The 23451-nt window shown below is 39.3% G+C and overlaps 1 protein-coding gene and 1 pseudogene across 3 annotated transcripts in view; both read left to right on the top strand.

Moving 5' to 3' along the window:
• NYAP2 (neuronal tyrosine-phosphorylated phosphoinositide-3-kinase adaptor 2) overlaps positions 1 to 23451 on the top strand; it is a 324463-nt gene that overhangs the window by 48924 nt on the left and 252088 nt on the right. The window lies entirely within an intron of this gene.
• LOC147377757 (small nucleolar RNA SNORD116) lies at positions 17644 to 17724 on the top strand (annotated as a pseudogene).

Here is a 23451-nt window from a genome sequence, read left to right as displayed (position 1 = left end):
AAGTTACCTAGGGTAAGATTCACTTCACTTCAACATTTTGGGTTTCCCTTATAGCTCAGCTGGTAAAGAATCCATCTGCAATGCAGGAGACCTGGGTTCAATCCCTGGTTTGGGAAGATCCCCTGGAGAAGGGAAAGGCTACCCACTTCAGTATGCTGGCCTAGAGAATTCCATGAACTGTATAGTCCAAGGGATCACAGAGTCAGACACGATTGAGCAACTTTCACTTTCATTTCAAGTTTACCAAAAGATTTACATCTTCTAGATGGGTGAAGGTAAGTTTGCCCAGACTTCTAAGAATCCTGCTCAGCTTGGGTAAATCTTACTTCTGATGGGAGATGCCTTGTGTAAAGAAAAATAGGAGAGCCCATTTCCCGTTGCATTATGTAAGAGTATGGAAATTTAGTTAACCTGAGGCCATCACTGAGGGACACATCCATTCCTTGCATACAAACAGATAACGTTCTGAGCCTGGAAGAGGAGCAAAACCTCTCACCAGGGACAGGTTCACAGCTATGTGTAGGGAATGACATGACCAGGACTTGAGTGCCATTTGCAGGCCAAACTTCAACTGAAAATATGCATTTGCTTATTGAGAAATATCACATGGAAAGGATTCTTGCACATGACTGTGGGGAATTCACCAAGCATTACCATGCCCCGCAATGAGGGTATATCTGGGCTACTGCCAGGTTTTTCTGGGATGATATCCTTCTGGATTGCCATGTGTTCATTAGGAATTTTCAGCTTTGACATGCCTACAGAATTAATCTGTATGAGTTCCAAGTCTTGTCTTGGGTTCGTGCAGTGATTTTTAGATTAAAAATATAAGTCACTGATGCTTATGATGTGATGTGCTGTGAGATGCCTCTCCCTAAAGTCTCCTGTGCTCACAACCCACTTCCTGTCTCTGTTCAAACTGGCACATAAATGGGTTGTTCCTGCCAAGTGAGGCAGTTAAAAGAGGAACAATAATTAATTTAAGTGGACTTAAGTCAACGTCATTTCGGAAAAGGTGACAGTGTGCCCCATGGGTGCTTGGCATCATGCACAAGTCCTGGGCTTGCAGTTAAGAGGCAATCCTTGTAGAAGCTGAATAATTCTTAAAATCAGATCTTAAATTCCAGGAACTTCAATGCTACTTTCCAATGATCACTTGGAATGATTCACAGTTGATGAATAACTGATTTTTTTCAAACATGATAATTTTTAAAAGTTACAGCTTTTACAACACATATTAATTTTCTTAAAGTTACTAAGCTATTTACTGATAAAATATTAAATTCTAGTGAAGATAATCCATTCAGCGAAAGATATAAAAAAGGACATGCATAATGTTTGCATAAGAACTTCATGACCTGATGGATTAGAGACAGAAGGCAGAGAACTAGGATTAGAAAATGAAGCTAAGACTAAACAAAGGGTAGAAAATGAATTAAGAGAGGGGAATAGTGAAGTGACGTTAAGTGAAGTCGCTCAGTTGTGGCCTACTCTTTGCGACCCCATGGACAGTAGCCTACCGGGCTCCTCCGTCCATGGGATTTTCCAGGCAAGAGTACGGGAGTGGGTTGCCATAGTTAGATACAAACAAGGAGTTAGACTCAAACAAGGAGTATGTCAGAGGTCATCTCGGTTCCAGAGACTGGAAACGGGAATCCTAGATACCCTAGGTCAAATGAAGGTAGCTAGTTAAAGATAAAGAGGTATGTTACAATCCAAAAGATACAAATATTGACAGATATCAAAGTAAACATTTAGAAAAAAATAGTCAGGGGCCCATAAGTCAACAGGAATCCGAGGGCAAGATGGAATAAGAAGGCTTATAAATTAGGTGAGATTAGGATTGAGATTTCAATGAGAAAGGCTAGTTTCACCCAAGTACAGAACTTCCATAAATCAAAGAATAAATACAGACTTGCTCAGGCAAAGAATGAATGATTGTACAAGAGTGCAGGAACTCAGAACCCAAGAAGTAAGGGAACAAGCTTCCACAATATGGCAGATGAGCTTCCAGGCTGGAGAATCTAGGCTAAGTGGCTGAGTAACAGGTAGAGAGAGGGACAACAGAGTTTGTACTAGTACAAGAGCTGTGTATGCCTAAGCTGCTGCCTGCAATTTCCTCTCTATAACAGAATAACCTCTGTGCATAAGTTTAGTCTCTCAAGGAGATTCACCTGACTGATGTGACAGTAATAAGAGATGGGATTTTCCAAAGTGTGTTCTGTGGAGTACTAGTCCTTTGGAAATGCTCTTTGCTTATAAACACTCTCTGATTTTTACTGTCAGGGGATGACACTGATATTGCCCTGTCTTTAGTATACGCGATGCACTTGCTCATATTAGAAGGTCTGAGAAGTTGTGTGTGTGTGTGTGGCGGGGGGGAACACATTAATTTTTATCCTGTATTTCTAAAATTCCTCATACGTACTTGTCAGAGCCTTTGTTGACCAACCAGCATGCCTACAAAGGAAACTGCTCTTTGGAAATGTATTTGGATGGGAAAAGCCTGACCTTAAATTATATCCCTGCCACTGCTTCTTGGCAAATTATTAATTTTTTGAGATTTAGTTTCTTCACCTATGATATCAAGGTAATTACTAATTTGATAGAGCTGTAGTAAGGCTTAATGAGATTTTACAAATGAAAGCATCCACCAAAGGTACTTAAATATCATTCCTTCTCTTTCCTAATGCATGCTCACACAGAATTTTAAAGTGTGGTACATATATGCAGAGGAATATTACTCAGCCATAAAAGTGAACAAAGCTGGGTCATTTGTAGAGATGTAGATAGACCTAGAGTCTGTCATACGGAGTAAAGTACAGAAAGAGAAAAACAAATAATGTATATTAATGTACATATGTGGAATCTAGAAAAAGGTACAGACGAACTTATCTGCAGGGCAGCAATAGATGTTTAGAAAATGAATGTGTGGACAAGGGAGTGGGGAAAGGGATAGGATGAATTGGAAAACTGAGACTGACATGCGTGCACTGCCATGTGTAAAACAGATAGCTAGGGGGAAGCTGCTGTATGATGCAGGGACTCAGCTCGGTGCTCTACGGTGACCTAGAGGGGTGGGATGGGGGAGGTTGGAGGGAGGTCTAAGAGGGAGGGGTATAGGTATACATATGTCTGATTCACTTCATTGTGTATCAGAATATAACACAACTTGTAAAGCAACTATATCCACCCCCTCCTATAGAAAAAGAAAAAAAAAAAAAGACTCCAGGTACATAGCTCTGGGAGCAGACATAATGTGCCAAGCAAGGGACCTCTGTGATGCTCTACAAGCAGAAGTTCCTTTACACATCAATACTTGTGGCATGAGTAGAACTAATTCCTGGGTCTGGGGCAAAATGATGGTCTGATTCACATTTGGTACCGTAGCAAGAAAAAAGATAAATGTATAATCTCATTAAAAATAGAACTAGACCTTCAAGAAACTATCTTTAAAATAATAACCTCCTGTTTATCATTGTGCCATCTATGTTTGCTTAGAACTACATACAAATATTATACATAGAGTTTTGAATTTTCTTTTAAGGAGCAGCTGCATATTCATTTTTCCACACAATTTAGACCTTTTCCCCTTTGGACTGGTGAAGTACTTTTATGAAATGCTTCCTCAGACTTAAAAGGAATAATCATTAGCCATATAGATATGGGAATTACCTGGTGGCTCAGACTGTAAAGAATCTTCCTGCAATGCAAAAGATGCAGGTTTGATGCCAGGGTCAGGAAGATCCCCTACAGAAGGGAATAGTTACCCACTCCAGTATTCTAGCCAGGAGAACTCCATGGACAGAGGAGCCTGGAGGGCTACAGTTCATGGGGTCACAAAGAATTAGACATGATTGAGAGACATCCTGGAATGCGAAGTCAAGTGGGCCTAGGAAGCATCACTACAAACAAAGCTATGGAATTCCAGTTGAGCTATTTCAAGTCCTAAAAGATGATGCTATGAAAGTGCTGCACTCAATATGCCAGCAAATTTGGAAAACTCAGCAGTGGCCACAGGACTTGAAAAGGTCAGTTTTCATTCCAATCCCAAAGAAAAGCAATGCCAAAGAATGTTTGAACTGCTGTGCAATTGTATTCATCTCACACACTAGCGAAGTAATACTCAAAATCCTCCAAGCCAGGCTTTGCCAGTATGTGAACCATGTGCAAGCTGGATTTAGAAAAGGCAGAGGAACCAGGGATCAAATTGCCAGCATCCATTGGATCATAGGAAAAGCAAAAGAGTTCTGAAAAAAATCTACTTCTGCTTTATTGACTACGTGAAAGCCTTTGACTGTGTAGATCACAACAAACTGTGGAAAATTCTTCAAGACATGGGAATACCAGACTGCCTTACCTGCCTCCTGAGAAATCTGAATGCAGATCAAGAAGCAGCAGTTAGAACTGGACATGGAACAGACTGGTTCCAAATCAGGAAGGAGTACATCAAGGCTGTATATTGTCACCCTGCTTATTTAACTTATATGTAGAGGGCATCATAAGAAATGCTGGGCCGGATGAAGCCCAAGCTGGAATCAAGATTGCTGCGAGAAATATCAATAACCTCAGACATGCAGATGACATTACCCTTATGGCAGAAAGCGAAGAAGAACTAAAGAGACTCTTGATGAATGTGAGGAGAGTGAAAAAGCTGGCTTAAAACTCAGCATTCAGAAAACTAAGATCATGGCATCCAGTCCCATCATTTCATGGCAAATAGATGGGGAAACAATGGAAACAGTGAGAGATTTTGTTTTTTGGGGCTCCAAAATCACTGCAGATGGTGATTGCAGCCATGAAATTAGAAGACGCTTGCTCCTTGGAAGAAAAGCTATGACCAACCTAGACAGCATATTAAAAAGCAGAGACATTACTTTCCCAACAAAGGTCCATCCAGTCAAAGCTATGATTTTTCCAGTAGTCATGTATGGATGTGAGATTTGGACTATAAAGAAAGCTGAGTGCTGAAGAATTGATGCTTTTGAACTGTGGTGTTGGAGAAGACTCTTGAGAGTCCCTTGGACTGCAAGGAGTCCAACCAGTCCATCCTAAAGGAAGTCAGTCTTGAATATTCATTGGAAGGACTGATGCTGAAACTGAAACTCCAATACTTTGGCCACCTGATGCCAAGAACTGACTCACTGGAAAAGACCCTGATGCTGGGAAAGATTGAGGGCAGGAGGAGAAGGGGACATCAGAGGATGAGATGGTTGGATTGCATAACCGACTCAATCTGAGTAGGCTCTGGGAGTTGGTGATGGACAGGGAAGCCTGGTGTGCTGCAGTCCATGACGTCACAAAGAGTCGGACATGACTGAGTAACTGAACTGAACTGAACTGAGAAACAAACACTATCACTCTCACTTTCATAGAAAGATATGTAAGAGAATTAAACACTTGCAGAAATCACATTCTTGGTTTTGTGTGATCTGCTGGCTCCCAAGAAGTTTAATACTTTTCTTTGCACCGTCTTGTGCCAAAGCAAGATGGCAAATGCTAGTTGGATTCAAGCAATCTCAATGGGCAGTTCATGTTGGATGAGTTAAAATTAGTGGTAATCATCTCACGTTATACTTTTTTCAGATGACCTTGGAATTATTTTAAAAGACTCAAACTCTGTGTACTCAAAAGGCAGTCAACTACTCAGAATTATCTTTCATTCCATTGATTCTCAGGGAAACTTTTTTCTTCTCTCAGTTATGGCATTACCGACACTTCCCATAGAAACTCCACAAATGTGCTCTTATGCCAACCTAGCCAGAATCAATATGAGTTAAATTATGTGCGCTGGCAGCTACGCCCACCCTGAGTTCAGTGTTTTTCTCTCTTAATGCACATGCTGTCTGTGTCCCATGCCATCTGTGGTATTTTTAAATGATGTGAACATATATGAATATTAAAATGTGATGCAGACTGAAGTGCTTCTAAAATGTAATGTCTTGCTGCAAAGATTTTCAAAAAAGCCTATATACATGTCTCAATTATTTGATTTATTATTTTTATACATACACACATAAAGGTGACTGAGTAATATAAAATGTAGGAGTCAAAATGAGAATAATATGTGTTCAATTACATTTACTTGGAGTTAACTTTTTGAGAAATGTGGATCTCTAGAATTTTTACATGCTTCCCTGGTGGTTCAGTGGTAAAGAATCTGCCTGCCAATGCAAGAGACCCATGTTCAATTCCTGGGTCAGGAAGATCCCCTGGAATAGAAAATGGCAACCCACTTCAATATTCTTGCCTAGGAAATCCCATGGACAGAGGAACCTGGAGAGCTACGGTCCATGGGGTTACAAGAATTAGACATGACCTAAGAGAATGAACAAAAACAACAGCAAGAATTTTGTGGCTGTGAGGAAGGGAAAGTGGATTTCTGAGTTTATTTCAGTCATCATGGGCCAAGTGTTACTGAAACAATATCACCTTCCTATCAATTTTGTTGCCAAGTTAAAATGTCAAGGTGAAACAACACAAAATCTTAGCAACACAGATAATTTGCCAACCTAGTTTGGTAATATATGTTAAAAACTGATACCACTTATTTATGTTATTCATCAGTTTCTTCTATCAAGCTTCAAAAAGTAATTTTAAAAACCTGCAGCATTTTCCTCCTCTATCCCTATAATGGCACAAACGATATACATTGAAAAATAAAGTCATTCCATGTTTTATGTTATTGACCTAGATATTAGCTATGCTAATTTATGAAAAAAAATATGTTTTGCTAAAAAAAAATATACAGGTATATCACTGAAATGTTCTGCAGCAAAACATTAAAAAACATGTTTGAGTTACTCATAACATCTGCAGATGTTTCAACCACTCTTACTAGAAAATGTTGATGTCTTTACTATACACAATTTTTCCAAAATACTACATACACCAGATTGCTAATGTGTATCAAAATTTTGTTCAATATTTTAGAGAACAACAAAACTTGTACCAAATGAACATAAAAATGTTCATTTTTTTGAAAATATCTCATGAAAAATATCTCATTCATTGATATTTCTGGTGCTTCACTTGAGTTTGAATTTATATCAAAACAGCAAAAAGATCTTAGAATTAAGGAATAACTAAGTTTCAGGGGTACCATCTGGAAGAGACTGTGCTTTTCTCTTACTCCACTTTTTGACACTGGATGTGATACATTTATATATTTTAATCCAGAGTCATGTGCATATTGGGGTTTGAATTAACTGAATTCTGATGTGAATGGCTAACCTGTGGTTTATGTGACCTGTGGTACCTCTTAAAATGAGACTATAGAGGACGAGGTGGTTGAACAGCGTCACTGACTCAATGGACATGCATTTGAGCAAACTCCAGGAGATGGTGAAGGACAGGGGAGCATGGTGTGCTGCAGTTGGTGAGGTGGCAAAGAGTCAGACATGACTGAGCAACTGAACAACAAAATATATATACACATAGGTATATACAACACACACACACACATATATAGACATACATGTATATATATGTGTGTGTATAACTTAAAATCTGAGTATCCCAATTTAATACTAGGCTGAAACAAAAATGAATTAGAATATCTTATAAAATATAGAAAAGAAGACATTAAGAATAAACATATTAGTTAAAGAGATGTATAGACATATATATGCAAGTTAATTTTTTCCAAAATTTTTAAATAAAATATTTTATTTATTTAATTACTTATTAGTTAAAATATCCAGTCTTACCTTAAGCTCTAACTTTTTTTTTGTCTAAATTTTCTAATCTATAAAATTAGTACCAAATTTACAGAATTATTATTGTAATTGCAAATGACTTAGAAAGTATATAAGACTAAGAAAGCATTAAAGAATATTGGCTCCCACAATTTTCCATTTGCTTATTTATTTATTAACTCATTCATTCACTGAATCAATTATCCTCTACTGAATCTGGGACACAGAATCAAATTATTCTCTCCAGTGTGAATAACTAATTTTACCAGGTAAAATTATATATATGTGAGTAGTACCAGGTAGAATTATATCAAATGTGAGAAAACAATTACTGGTTCACTTGAAAGTGAGAAAATATGAAGTTACCTAGAACCACAGAGGAAGAAAGTACTAGCTGAAGAAGAGCCAGAATGAGAAGACCCAATACCATGGTGTTCACAAATATTAACCATTTTTAGTAGTGTTTCATTGTAAGATCCAATTACATAATACTGATTTATTAAAAAGTGCATACATGCTCAGTCACCAAATCATGTCTGATTGTTTGTAACCCCATGGACTGTAGCCCTCCAGGCTTCTCTGTCCACAGGATGTGCCAGGCAAGAATACTGAAGAGGGTTGCCCTTTCCTTCTCCAGGGGATCTTCCCCACCCAGGAACTGAACCCATGCCTCCTGCATTGGCAAGGGGATTCTTTATATACTTCAAGGCAATTAAAATTTCCCTGTTAAGTTGTGAAGTAGTCAGTACACAGCAGCAGGGTTTTTAACAGAGCCACAAGGATTACTCCTGCAGCTGTTACCTTTGGCTGCTAAGGAGACAATGAACCCAAACGGATTCAGACAGTTCATTACATGTACAGACCATGAACGCAAGATCAGAATGGTGTTTGCTCCCCATGGTCCTAGTCCCAGAGAAAGCTTTGAACCAAAGAAGCCATATGAGAGAAAGTGCAAGCTGGATCTTTTCCACTGAGAAAACACCACCAAGCTACAGTGAGTTTTTCAGACCTATACAGAATCTGACAGCTATAGCCTAGGATCAGTGAGGCCGTAGCAAGACTAATGAGAAACTGCCCCATGGCAGCTTCTCATCAGACTGCTTACCTCCACTGACTGTAGCAGAAATCGACAGATGCTGGGCCAAGACTCTGGGAAGACTGTGGTCCAGCCTTGACCACGTAGCCCCAATGGAGACATGCAAGGTCATCGGGACACCTCCTGCTGTAGATGTGCCCTTTCACCCCTGGATTGACCCCATTGTTCTTTGGAGGGTAGCCCAGCCTCCCTCAGGTTTGTTTAAAAACACTTTTTACTATAAAGTCCATTTATAAATTATTTATATATAAACTTGCTAGTCTTAAAATATTATAACATTTGATACTAATATCAAATAAATGTGAACTTCATTACCTAGATAGTTCAATATTGAGACAATAAAAATTATCTAAAAATGAAGTAATTTGAGTTGCAAACCCCAAACCTGCTGTGAAATGCTAGTACTGAAGAAGAACTCTAATAAGAGAACATACATAAGTAATGTTGAGTACATTCCAAACATGAGGACTAGAATCTTAAATCTACTGTCAATTCTTTAAATTATATAGAATGGATGAAAAAAATGAGGCAAAATGATTAGATAAAAGGGGTCAAAAGATCAAATAGAATAAATCTATGCTGCTCAGAGCCCTAATCGTGAAGAAACTTGGCAATGGCCAGGGAACAGTAAAATCAATGTTTTCTACCATCCACTGCATCATTTATGCTTAATTCAATATGAACAATTTGAACTTGTCGTTCCCTAGCCAAGAGATTATAAACGAAGATGGTGCATACAGTGAGAGCAGTTCCAAACAGCTGTTCAAACAAATGTAATTTCTGAAAATGTTCTTGATGTTCTTTGGTCTGAGGTTTAGTTTAAAAGGAACTCAGGTGAGGATTCCATTTGAAGTGGAATTTAGGAAGACTGAACTTGTGATGAAAAAGCAAATGAACCTGGGAAGCTGTCCCACTCTGTTGCCACCTGAGGTTGGCCTTTTCAGCTTTGCTGGCAAAATACAAGCTCACGGCCACGGCTGGTTAGTGACGGATTCAGCTCTATAGAAGAAATATAGAGTAAGAAAGAATTTTGGTAGGAAAAAAAGAAACAAGGGAGACGAAGAAAGCAGGCCACGCGGAGGAATTGGCATCTCTTCAGCCAGTTAACACACCACCTCCTGCTTTTGAGGACACAAACTGTAATCCAGTGACAGTCATCAATAATTGTTAAAGATCTGGAAAAGCGATGCCATTGTGGTAGTGGAGGGTCACGCTGGAAAGAGATAGGAGGAACTGTAGGCAACAAAGAATGGTTTAAATACAAATATTCAGGGGATGGGGAGCAGGGAAAGATGCTAGATTGCTTAAAGTGTTAGTCATTCAGTCAAGTCCGACTCTTTGTGACCCCATGGACTATAGCCCACCAGGCTCCAACGTCCATGGAATTTTCCAGGCAAGAATAACAGAGTGGGTTGCCATTTCCTTCTCCAGGGGATATTCCTGACCCAGGGATCAAACATGGGTCTCTTGCATTGCAGGCAGATTCTTTACCATCTTAGTTACCAGGGAAGCCCTAGATTATTTGAGCAGATATCTTTCTTTTAATGAAATAATTTATGTGCTCATTCCTTCCTTATTGACTTTTAAAAGGTATATGAATAAATTTGTCCTTAAAAAAAATCTCTTAGGGATTTCCCTGGTAGTCAAGTAGCAAAGACTCCATGCTCACACTGCAGGGGGCTCAGGTTTGATCCCTGGCCAGGGAACTAGATCCACACTGCAACTGAGAGCTTGCATGCAACAAATAAAACCCAGTGCAGCCAAATGAATAAATAAAATTTAAAAAACCAAAAAAAAAAACCTCTTAAACTAAAATTATAGGAAATGAATTCTTCTACTCTATTGATTTTTAGAACTCAAATAATATATATGTTCACATCTCTGGTGAATGGGCATAGGTGCATCCAGGTCTAAATATTCCCAGTCATGATGGGTCTCATTTCCTCCAGGAAGGCTCACACATTAAGCTATACACCTTCCAAGCTATCAAATTATCATCACTGTTTAGAAGCACTGAGTCATGACAAGCCATCATCTTTGTCATGCTTCAGAATCAAAATTATCCAGCAGATTCAGTGAGCAAGTTCTAAGTTTAGGTTGTTAATTTTCAAATTGGTTTGCAAACTGTGAGCTTTGTTTCTGCTCATTGCCCTTGTGGTTGGTATACATTCAGATCTCCATCTATTCTGGTGAGTAAAAAGGACGCGTGTGTGTTTATGATCGAGCACTTCTACACAAATTGCATGGTGAATTCCTTGGGGACAGTATCTGTTACAGCATTTCATTGCATCTCTTAGTATTCAACATAACATGCTGAATATATACATTTAATAATGAGGAAAGAGAAGAGCCAAACAGATACATATTTGTTGAACATGTGCTATGTGACATATACTCTGCAGGTCATAAAATGGCAAAACAGAAGAGTGGAAAGTTTTATATTGTGATAGTAGGTGTCCATGCACTAGCGGTTATTTATCTTTGAGTCTAATTACCTTGACTGAATAAGAGAAGTAATAGTACTGACCTCACAAGAAAGGGTCAAATGAAAACAGCATGTATTCTATATAGTATAAACTCTAATATGCTATGCAAATAAGGAGAGTTCTTATAATACTATAGAGATGAGATGTGGTCCACTGGGAAGAAAACTTTACCATATATTTGAAGACATGAGAGCTGATTCTTGATACAGCAAAAAATATGCAGTGATAAGTCATGTAACAAGGAGATCATTTAATGTATGTAAGTAAAGCAAAAGCAAACTACAATCTAGACTAGTTTCTTTACAAATGTATTTTCATTTTTAAACACTATTTTCTACTTTGTACCCAAGGAAAGGAGATATCTCTCAATTCATAGCACCTAATCCAGACCTCACATTTTTCCGTGTACCATAACCAGTTCTTACAATCTGATGCCTAATAAGTATTTGTTAGGTACCAGTTTTGTAGGACACACTGTGTGGAATCAGAGAAAGATAACACGAAGTCTTGTTCCTTACCTTAAGGACATTTTTGGGGAGAGATGGAAAAGAAGGTGACACAGACATTAGAAATAAAGAATGCAACACCATTAAGGAAAATGCTTGGTGTAGGCACAGACTCGAGGGTATGAGGAGAGGTATGTGCTGGAAATGTGACTTCAGTAGGAATGACTCAGCTAGAAAAATAGATTTAGTGGAATACTTCTAACATCAGTAAATATGAACCGTGAAACACATGAGATGTGCTTTTGTTTCTGAGGAAACTGGTCTGGATTTTAGCAGTGATGGCAAACCCAACTCAAAATGTCCTAGTGGGATTCTTTTTTTGCTCAGTTAAAATGAAATTCACAAAATAGAACTGGCTTCAGCTCAAAGGATGGTGCCTGAAGAAGCAGACGACAGTGATTAAGGCTGTCCTCCTGGAATCGCGTTTCTAAGGTTCTAACCCCTAGTTTTGTCTCTTGATGACTGTATGTCTCTTCAGTTCAGTTCAATTCAGTCCAGTCACTCAGTCATGTCCAACTCTTTGCAACCCCATGGACTGCAGCACGCCAGGCCTCCCTGTCCATCACCAACTCCTGGAGTTTACTCAAATTCATGTCCATTGAGTCTGTGATACCATCCAGCCATATCATCCTCCATCATCCCCTTCTCCTCCTGCCTTCAATCTTTCCCAGCATCAAGGTCTTTTCCAATGAGTCAGTTCTTCACATCAGGTGGCCAAAGTACTGGAGTTTCAGCTTCAGCATCAGTACTTACAATGAATATTCAGCACTGATTTCCTTTAGGATGGGCTTGTTGAATCTCCTTGCAGTCCAAGGTTCAGGATGGGGAGCATGTGATTTTTAAAAAAAATAAATAAATTAAAAAAAAAAAAAAAAAGACTACTGGAAAAACCATAGCTTTGACTAGACGGATCTTTGCTGATAAAGTAATGTCTCTGCTTTTTAATGTGCTGTCTAGGTTGGTCAAAACTTTTCTTCTAAGGAGGAGCAAGCATCTTTTAATTTAATGCCAAGTGTGTCTCTTGGCACCCTTTAAAAATTGTGCACCTGTTTCCTCAGCTGTAAAACAGGAATAGGATTGTTGCAACCAACACAAAGTATTCCCCCATGTCTAGCAATTCCTGATTCAGGACGATCCCTTGCAGGAGGGCATGGCAACCCACTGTAGTATTCTTGATGGGAGAATTCCATGGACAGAGGAGCTTGGCATGCTGCAGTCCGTGGGGTGATGGAAAGTCAGAAGCAACTTAGAATGAGCCTGAGTGCTTAGAACAATGCCCATGACATCATAAATGGTCCATGAGTGTTAACTTTAGCTGTTAGGATCCAGTCTCTCAAGATTTTTTCCATGTCTCAAGAACAAAGAGGTGTCTAAAAGCTCCCAGATGAGGACCAATGGAAAGAGAGTGTCCTTTTCCAGGTCATGGCTTTGATTGGTCATCCTTAAATATGGCCGGAAAAATACCATGTTCTGAACAAGCCTGAATGCTTTGCATGGAATATCCTTGGAATAATGTGAAAAAATAACCCTTAGAGGAGGGGGTTGAGAAAGTTTTCAAAAAGCAAAATAGTGCTGTGAACACATAAATGACTAAATCAGTTCAGTTCAGTTCAGTTGCTCAGTCGTGTCTGTCTCTTTGTGACCCCACTGACTGCAGCACGCCAGGCCTCCCTGTCTATCATCAACTCCCAGAGCTTGCTCAAACTCATGTCCACTGAGTTGGTGATGCCATTCAACCATCTCATCCTCTGTCATCCCTTCTACTCCCACCTTCAATCTTTACCAGCATCAGAGTCTTTTCCAGTGAGTCAGCTCTTCTCATCAGGTGGCCAAAGTATTGGAGTTTCAGCTTCAGCATCAGTCCCTCCAATGAATATTCAGGACTGATTTCCTTTAGGATGGACTGATTTGATCTCCTTGCAGCCCGAGGGACTCTCAAGACTCTTCTCCAACACCACAGTTCAAAAGCATCAATTCTTTGGTGCTCTTCTTTCTTTATGGTGTAACTGACATCCATATATGACTACTGGAAAAACCATAGCTTTGACTTTATAAATGGACCTTCGTTGGCAAAGTAAGTTTCTCCTTTTTAATATACTGTCTATGTTGGTCATAGTTTTTCTTCTAAGGAGCAAGGGTCTTTTAATTTCATGGCTGCACTCACCATCTGCCGTGATTTTGGAACCCAAGAAAATAAAGTCTCTCACTCTTTCCTTTGTTTACCCCTCTATTTGCTATGCAGTAATAGGATCAGATGCCATGATCTTTGTTTTTTGAATGTTAAGCTTTAAGCCAACTTTTTCACTCTCCTCTTTCATTTTCATCAAGAGGCTCTTTAGTTCTTCCTCACTTTCTGCCATATGGGTGATGTCATCTGCATATCTGAGGTTATTGATATTTCTCCTGGCAATCTTGATTATCTTGTGCTTCATCCAGCCTGGCATTTCTCATGATGTACTCTGCATATAAGTTAAATAACCAGGGGACCAATGTACTCCTTTCCCTATTTGGAACCAGTCTGTTGTTCCATGTCCAGTTCTAACTGCTGCTTCTTGACTTGCATACAGATTTCTCAAGAGGCAGATCAGGTGATCTGGTATTCCCATCTCTTTCAGCATTTTCCACAGCTTGTTGTGATCTACACAGTCAAAGGCTTTCGTGTAATTAATAAAGCAGAAGTAGATGCTTTTCTGGAACTCTCTTGCTTTTTCTATGATCCAATGGATGCTGGCAATTTGATCCCTGGTTCCTCTGCCTTTTTAAAATCCAGCTTGAATATCTGGAAGTTCACAGTTCATGTACTTTTTAAGCCTGGCTTGGAGAATTTTTTGAGTATCACTTTGCTAGCGTGTGAGATGAGTGCAATTGTGCAGTAATTTGAACATTCTTTGGCATTGCCTTTCTTTGGGATTGGAATGAAAACTGACCTTTTCCAGTCCTGTGGCCAGTGCTGAGTTTTCCAAATTTGCTGGCATATTGAGTGCAGCACTTTCATAGCATCATCTTTTAGGATGACTAAATACTAGGTAATAAATGCAATGAGTTACTTTTGCAAGCTTTAAAGGGAATAGTAAAAATAAATTAATTAAATTAAACAGGAAAGTTGGAATCAGGTTGTGAAAGTATTTGATTTTTGGCATTGGAGAGAATAGGTGAACAATAGGAGGAGACACTGAGGACAGAAGATCCAACTACAGCTGCCAGGCACCAGAAAGATAAGGAATTTCTGGGATCAGTTTGAAACTCTCCATGATCTGTTCTTGTCCACAGTGAATGACAAGAGCTTTATCTGATTTCAGATGCCCTTGATCTTTCAATATTAATATTTGCCTTGTTTATATAATATGTATATATGTATGTGTGTTTGTGTGTGTGTGTGTGTGTGTATATATATATATATATATATATGAACCCAAAATATATCTGTTTTTATGCAGAGCATAATTTCATTGCAGTTAAGTGAAATCAAAGAGGTTTTTTTCTTACACTGTGAAGATTTGGATGTGCCCAAGCTCTGTCACTGTGTGTAAGAGTAAATTAGAGAATGGAAATTATTGCTCTTCCTTTCAAAATAAAATTGGATACAGGATGAATGCATTTACCAGACCAAGCAGATGATGTACACATTATGGAAACCATTACGAAGACTTTAATTTGAAGTACCAGGTGGACCACTTTAATGCTGATAGAAACCTCTGGCTAATTCTAGTTCAAATGATCATGAAACCTCACATGGCTCACATTTCTCATTTTACTCAAGTACACATTTCTGTAGCATTTAATAAAAATAAGAAAAAAATAACGGACCAAGTAATGTTTTTCTTAGCTTCAAAACTGTTACATGATGTGTTAATATGAATAGAAAGTTGGTTCTTTTATAGTTTCATTCAACAAACATTTTTCGAATTTCTTCCAAAGCATATGTTCCTGCATTGTTTTATTAATCCATTAACTTGTATAATCATCACAGTAACTGTGCAATAAGTACACTAACCTCACTTTCTCCTCTATCCATATATGTATCCATACATAACTTGTAGTAAGAAATATTAAATGGTCTGCTGCTTCTGCTGCTCTGTCGCTTCAGTCATGCCCAACTCTTTCTGACCCTAGGGACTGTAGCCTTCCAGCTCCTCTGTCTTCCATTATCTCCTGGAATTTGTTCAAATTCATATCCATTGAGTCGGTGATGCTATCTAACCATTTCATCCTCTTCCAACCCCTTCTCCTTTTGCCTTTAGTCTTTCTCAACATCAGGGTCTTTTCCAATGAGTCAGCTCTTGGCATCAGGTGGCCAAAGTATTGGAGCTCCAGCTTCAGCAACAATCCTTCCGATGAAAATTAAGACTTGTTTGATCTCTTGCAGCCCAAGGGACTCTCAAGGGTCTTCTCCAGGGTCTTTTCCAGTTTGAAAGCATTAATTACCAGGAAGCAGTGTTCCCATTGAGGGGATGATGAGGTTCCGAATCTATCTTAATTCATTTGAAGTGTCAATAATCTGAGGGACTTGGATTCAAATTCTGTCGCAACGACTCATTACTTCACTTCTCTTAGTCTTTGTTTAAAATGATGAAAACAGTAGTACCCATCTTATAGAATGGGGATTAAAGGAGTCAGAGTTGTAAGTTGCAACAGCACCTCACCAGCCTCTTAGGAAGGACTCAGTAAGTGATATCTATTGTTAGTTATTAATCTCCCAAGAGAAACCTGAGTCCCCTCTGCAGTGCTCATTTCAAATGGCCATTCTGCCTAAAGTTATACACTTAAGGCAGAAGATAATTCATTAGCTCCCAATCCAGCCCATTTCATCTTTAAACAGCTCTCTGGAATGGTTGGAAAACTATTCCTTGTAAAGAATAAAATCCTTCTTCGTGTACCTTCTTCACAATGATTTTTGTTCTGTCCCTTAGGACTTCGTTGTACATTCCGCATTCTTCTTTCATTTGATAGCCTCCCAAATATGTGAAGACAACTTTCAAGTTTCCCATTGAATTTGTTTTGCTCTAAGCTAATAAGCAACTCAAGAATGCCTGGGGTTGTTAGGTTGATTAGTCTTTTGTTATTGTTTATTTTGATTTGTTTCCTTTCCAAGTCCATGTTAAAAGGTAATAAAATGTACTAACACACACACAGAAAATTCCGCTTCAGCCTTAATGTTACTCTAAAATCTCTGGTTTTGGCTTTATCCTGGGCCTATGGAACGCAGAGCAGCAAGATCCCTGTTTCAATGTAATGCCTGCTGCTGCTGCTGCTAAGTCGCTTCAGTCGTATCCGACTCTGTGCGACCCCATAGACGGCAGCTCACCCAGGTCCCCTGTCCCTGGGACTCTCCAGGTAAGAACACTGGAGTGGCTTGCCATTTCCTTCTCTGGTGCATGAAAGTGAAAAGTGAAAGTGAAGTCGCTCAGTTGTATCTGACTCTTAGCGACTCCATGAACTGCAGCCTACCAGGCTCCTCTGTCATGGGATTTTCCAGGAAAGAGTACTGGAGTGGGGTGCCATTTCCTTCTCCGAATGTAATCCCTAGAATTTCTAATTTCTGTGTAATCAACCATTATGAGATATTTTATTATACTCTCAAATCCAATCAGCACACTCAGTTCAGAAATTGAACAAGGCATGCCATTCAGCTCTTCTGTGTACTTACCTCTGAATATTCACTTTCAAATATAGGTAAGCATTCTGAATGTAACTCAGATCATAAGTCTTTTTCTTTCTTTATGAGCTAAAAATTTTGTCAATGATGTGCAGTGTTTATTTATTATTGTGCAAATAAAACTATGATTATGAAAGATGTTAATTTTATGCACAAAACATTAATGAAAGTCTTTTTTTGAAGGCATTTAAAATAGTTAAACAGATCGATGATGACTCCCACAAATGCATTCCTTGGAAATCTGAACAAAATGAGTGAACAAAAAAATTTTGAAGTAAAATTAAAAAATAAATAAATAAATAAAATAAAATAGTTAAACAGGAAAACATATTGATAGCTAATATAAATGTTTACAATAAGTAAGGGACTCTGCTGTATCAGTGTTTCTCATGCTTTAATCTGCTGACAAATCAGCTGGAATCTTATAAAAATTCAGATTCTGGTTCACTTGGTGGACCCTAAGGTTCTGTTACTTCTATCGAGTTTCCAAGTGATGCCTATTTTGAAGAATATTAAATCCTGTCTGGGACAATGAATGCTTATAAAAATAAATATATATATACATAACAGAAAAACAGGATGAAATATCATAATTTTAAGAGCATTCTTTTAATATTACAGCCAATGAGATCACTTTTGTTTGAAAATTTCAAGTTTATGATGATCACATAGGCATGTTCCAGACAAAGTACTAGTCTATTACCTTTTTAAACAAATAAATTAGTGGTTTTGTGTTACAGTATAAGACTTTTGAAACTTGACTAATAGATTTTTCACAGTAAATTTCAGTAAAAATTTGTCATGCGTGCATGCTCAGTTATGTCTGACTCTTTGTGACACTATGGACTGTATGTAGCCTACCAAACTCCTCTGTCTATGGGATTATCCTGGCGAGAATACTGGAGTGGGTTGCCATTTCCTCCTCCAGGGGTCTTCCCAACCCAGGGATCAAACCCGTGTCTCCTGCACTGGCTGACAGATTCTTTACCACTGAGCCACCTGGGAAGTTCCACTAATAATTATTTTTTTATAAAATTACATATTTATTTTAGTGTCTCAGTTGTTCGATTTTGATGGTGATAATGGCTTGAACTATAGCATAGCCAGCAGAACAATGACTCTGCAGAAATGTCCGTGTCCTAATCCCTAGGGCTCATGCACATAGTATATTATATAGCTAAGTGGAATTGACTGACTGTAAAATAAGGAGATTGTTCTGCATTATCCGGGTGAACAGAATGTAATTACAGGAGTCCTTAAATGGAGAAGAAAGAGGCAGAAGTGTCAGAGTGATAGGACTTAGGAGAAGCTTCAACTCATTGCTGACTTTGAAGATAAAGGAAGGGCCATGAGCCAAGGACTACGAGCAGCCTTTAGGGGAAGGAAAAAAAGGAAAACAGATTCCGCCCTGGAGTCTCTAAAAAGACCTGCAGGTGCCTTGGTATTACCCATCAAGACCTATTTCAAATTTTTCAACTCCAGAAGTCCAAGAAAATGAATGCACGTTGTGTTAGCCACTACATTCGCTGTCATTTATTCCAGTAACAATAGCAAACTAATATGCTCATCTTTGGCCCAAAAATTATTCTAATCCTTAGCCATGCAGCACACATCTAAAACATGTGTCTCTTAACATTCATAGTCTCAAAAATACATTCTCTGTGCAAGGTACCACTCAATGCCCCAAAGCTCAAGAAACAATGAGTGGCATACACCCTTCAAAATATAGTCCAGTGAAGTTATCTTCACAATTCAGATCAGATCAGATCAGATCAGATCAGTTGCTCAGTCGTGTCCGACTCTTTGCGACCCCATAAATCGCAGCACGCCAGGCCTCCCTGTCCATCACCAACTCCCGGAGTTCACTAAGACTCACGTCCATCGAGTCAGTGATGCCATCCTGCCATCTCATCCTCTGGCGTCCCCTTCTCCTATTGTCCCCCATCCCTCCCAGCATCAGGGTCTTTTCCAATGAGTCAACTCTTTGCATGAGGTGGCCAAAGTACTGGAGTTTCAGCTTTAGCATCAGTCCTTCCAAAGAAATCCCAGGGCTGATCTCCTTCAGAATGGACTGGTTGGATCTCCTTGCAGTCCAAGGGACTCTCAAGAGTCTTCTCCAACACCACAGTTCAAAAGCATCAATTCTTTGGTGCTCAGCCTTCTTCACAGTCCAACTCTCACATCCATACATGACCACAGGAAAAACCATAGCCTTGACTAGACGAACCTTTGTTGGCAAAGGAATGTCTCTGCTTTTGAATATGCTATCTAGGTTGGTCATAACTTTCCTTCCAAGGAGTAAGCGTCTTTTAATTTCATGACTGCAGTCACCATCTGTAGTGATTTTGGAGCCCAGAAAAATAAAGTCTGACACTGTTTCCACTGTTTCCCCATCTATTTCCCATGAAGTGGTGGGACCGGATGCCATGATCTTGGTTTTCTGAATGTTGAGCTTTAAGCCAACTTTTTTACTCTCCACTTTCACTTTCATCAAGAGGCTTTTGAGTTCCTCTTCACTTTCTGCCATAAGGGTAGTGTCATCTGCATATCTGAGGTTATTGATATTTCTCCCGGCAATCTTGATTCCAGCTTGTGTTTCTTCCAGTCCAGTGTTTCTCATGATGTACTCTGCATATAAGTTAAATAAGCAGGGTGACAGTATACAGCCTTGATGAATTCCTTTTCCTATTTGGAACCAGTCTGTTGTTCCATGTCCAGTTCTAACTGTTGCTTCCTGACCTGCATACAAATTTCTCAAGAGGCAGATCAGGTGGTTTGGTATTCCCATCTCTTGAAGAATTTTCCACAGTTTATTGTGGTCCATACAGTCAAAGGCTTTGGCATAGTCAATAAAGCAGAAATAGATGTTTTTCTGGAACTCTCACCTTTTTGATGATCCAGCGGATGTTGGCAATTTGATCTCTGGTTCCTCTGCCTTTTCTAAAACCAGCTTGAACATCAGGAAGTTCACGGTTCACATATTGCTGAAGCCTGGCTTGGAGAATTTTGAGCATTACTTTACTAGCGTGTGAGATGAGTGCAATTGTGCAGTAGTTTGAGCATTCTTTGGCATTGCCTTTCTTTGGGATTGGAATGAAAACTGACCTTTTCCAGTCCTGTGGCCACTGCTGAGTTTTCCAAATTTGCTGGCATATTGAGTGCAGCACTTTCACAGCATCATCTTTCAGGATTTGGAATAGCTCAACTGGAATTCTATCACCTCCTCTAGCTTTGTTCGTAGTGATGCTTTCTAAGGCCCACTTGACTTCACATTCCAGGATGTCTGGCTCTAGGTCAGTGATCACACCATCATGATTATCTTGGTCGTGAAGATCTTTTTTGTACAGTTCTTCTGTGTATTCTTGCCATCTTTTCTTAATATCTTCTGTTTCTGTTAGGTCCATAGCATTTCTGTCCTTTATTGAGCTCATCTTTGCATGAAATGTTCCTTTGGTATCTCTGATTTTCTTGAAGAGATCCCTAGTCTTTCCCATTCTGTTGTTTTCCTCTATTTTATCAGCAACAAAGTGGATAGAAAATGGCCATGACTTTGTCTGAAACTAAGGTATAAATGTCCTTCATTTTACCCACAAGTGTGACTAGGATATGTCAAGTGAAAATAAACATGACGCATCTTCCCAAAGCATTTTATTGCATTTATATGTTCAAGTGACTATGTGATGAAGAAGAAACAGGACCATAGATTTGAAGGGGAAATGAAGGAAACATTGGCAGGCTGTAGAGTCTCCTCACATACCTCTCCTCTTCTCTAGGATGGTCATTTCACACTTCTCAACTCTTAAGGTTAGGTGTAAACACTTAAGCAACTTACTTCTTTTGAAGGAGTTCAGAGATTGTCATTCCAAAATACACCATTTTGGCACACTGGTTATTTTGAATTAAAGGCACTTGAGAAACAGAAGAGTACTCTGACCTTCCTTTTCCTTCTTAGCAGCAGGAGATACAAGTCCCATGTGAAAGATGCTTTCCTGGACTGGGAGGTACAGTGACTTTTTTATCTTTAAGGACAAAAAGTTGAAAGAATTCTGTACCAACAGACCTTGTTAACATAATTCTCATCTTCTCTTAGCCTCCACACATAGTTTGGTCGTTTATTCACAGTCGCCTCTCTTTTTGCATCCTATTATAAAAACAACTAGATTTTCTCATTTCTTTAGGTTATTTCCTTATGCTATTGTTCAGTTGCTCAGTCGTGTCCACCTCTTTGCGACCCCATGGACTGCAGCACGTCAGGCTTCCCTGTCCTTCACCATCTCCTGGAGTTTGCTCAAACTCATGTCCATTGAGTTGGTGATGCCATCCAACCATCTCATCTTCTGTCATCCCCTTCTCCTCCTGCCCTCAATCCTTCCCAGCATCAGGCTCTTTTCAAATGAGTCAGCTCTTCACATCACGTGGCCAAGTATTGGAGTTTCAGCTTCAACATCAGTCTTTCCACTGAACACTCAGGATTGATCTCCTTTAGGATGGACTAGTTTGATCTCCTTGTGGTCCAAGGGACTCTCAAGAGTCTTCTCCAACACCACAGTTCAAAAGCATCAGTTCTTCGGCACTCAGCCTTTTTTACCGTCCAGCTCTCAGTAAGGTCACTCAAATCATGTAAAACTTACATTAAATGAATTTGTATGCCATACTCTTGTTAGTTCATCTTTGTCAGTTTAATTTTCAGACACAGTCAGGGTCCCTAAGAAGACTGGAGGCAACTTTTCTTGTCTTCACTTTGGTTAGAGGCTCAGCTTTCACTAAGCTTATTAAAGATTATCAACACATTCTTAAAATTTCAGTTTGATTAGGTAATACATAGACTTATCTTTAGAAAATAATTTTTAAAAAGTCTTATGACAATCCACTCTCTTAATCAAGAATTGTATGAGCAGTCCTGGGATTTTCAGAAGCACTGGTCCATATGAGATTTAACATATTTGCCAGACAGGTTGGGGTTTCCCAGGTGGCTCAGTGGCAAAGAATCTGCCTGTCAATGCAGGAGATGAGGGTTCTATCCCTGGGTAGGGAAGATACTCTGGAGGAGGAAATGGGAACCCATTCCAGTATTCTTGCCTAGAAAATCCCTTGGACAGAGAAGCCAGGAGGCTTCAGTTCATGGGATGGCAAAAGAGTCTGACATAACTGACCATGTGCACACGTACCAAGCAGGTTAGTCTCCAAGAATCCAAACATTAAAAAACATCATTTTCATAACTTTTTTGGAGGCATTCTCAGATGAAAGCCTTTTGTCAAACATTTGCCAATGGGTTTAATTTGCCTCTCAAAAAAAAAAAAAAGTACGCCAACCTGATCAGTCAGTCAGTTTAGTCATTCAGTCGTGTCTGACTCTTTGTGACCCCACGGACTGCAGCACTCCAGGCTTCCCTGTCCATCACCAACTCCCAGAGTTTACCCAAACTCATGTCCACTGAGTTGGTGATGCCATCCAACCATCTCATCCTCTGTCATCCCCTTCTCCTCCCACCTTCAATCTTTCCCAGCATCAGGGTCTTTTCAAATAAATCAGCTCTTTGCATCAGGTATTGGAGTTTCAGCTTCAACATCAGTCCTTCCAATGAATATTCAGGACTGATCTCCTTCAGGATGGACTGGTTGGATCTCCTTACAGTCCAAGGGACTCTCAAGAGTCTTCTCCAACACCGCAGTTTAAAAGCATCAATTCTTCGGTGCTCAGCTTTCTTTATAGTCCAACTCTCACATCCATACATGACTACTAGCCTTGACGAGATGGACCTTTGTTGGTAAAGTAATATCTTTGCTTTTTAATATACTGTCTCAATGAATTTCAGTCACTCTGCGTCTGACTTTCTTCATGAGACCTCGTTTCCTGATGAACCCTTTTGTCCCCAGTAGTAGTTCCTCATACTGGCTTCATTTCATAGCGCAAGATCTAGTGCATGTCTGACTTGCATTCTGACACCTTCTCCTCTGAGACTGAGAATGAGATGGCTTTGATTTCTGCCTTTGCCTTTCCTTCCATCCT

The sequence above is a fragment of the Bos grunniens genome, chromosome 2 (assembly GCF_055505025.1).
Source record: "Bos grunniens cultivar Pamir isolate PY7600 chromosome 2, Bosgru_T2T1.0, whole genome shotgun sequence".
Lineage (NCBI taxonomy): Eukaryota > Metazoa > Chordata > Mammalia > Artiodactyla > Bovidae > Bos > Bos grunniens.
This window is presented reverse-complemented; position numbering and strand designations above follow the sequence as displayed.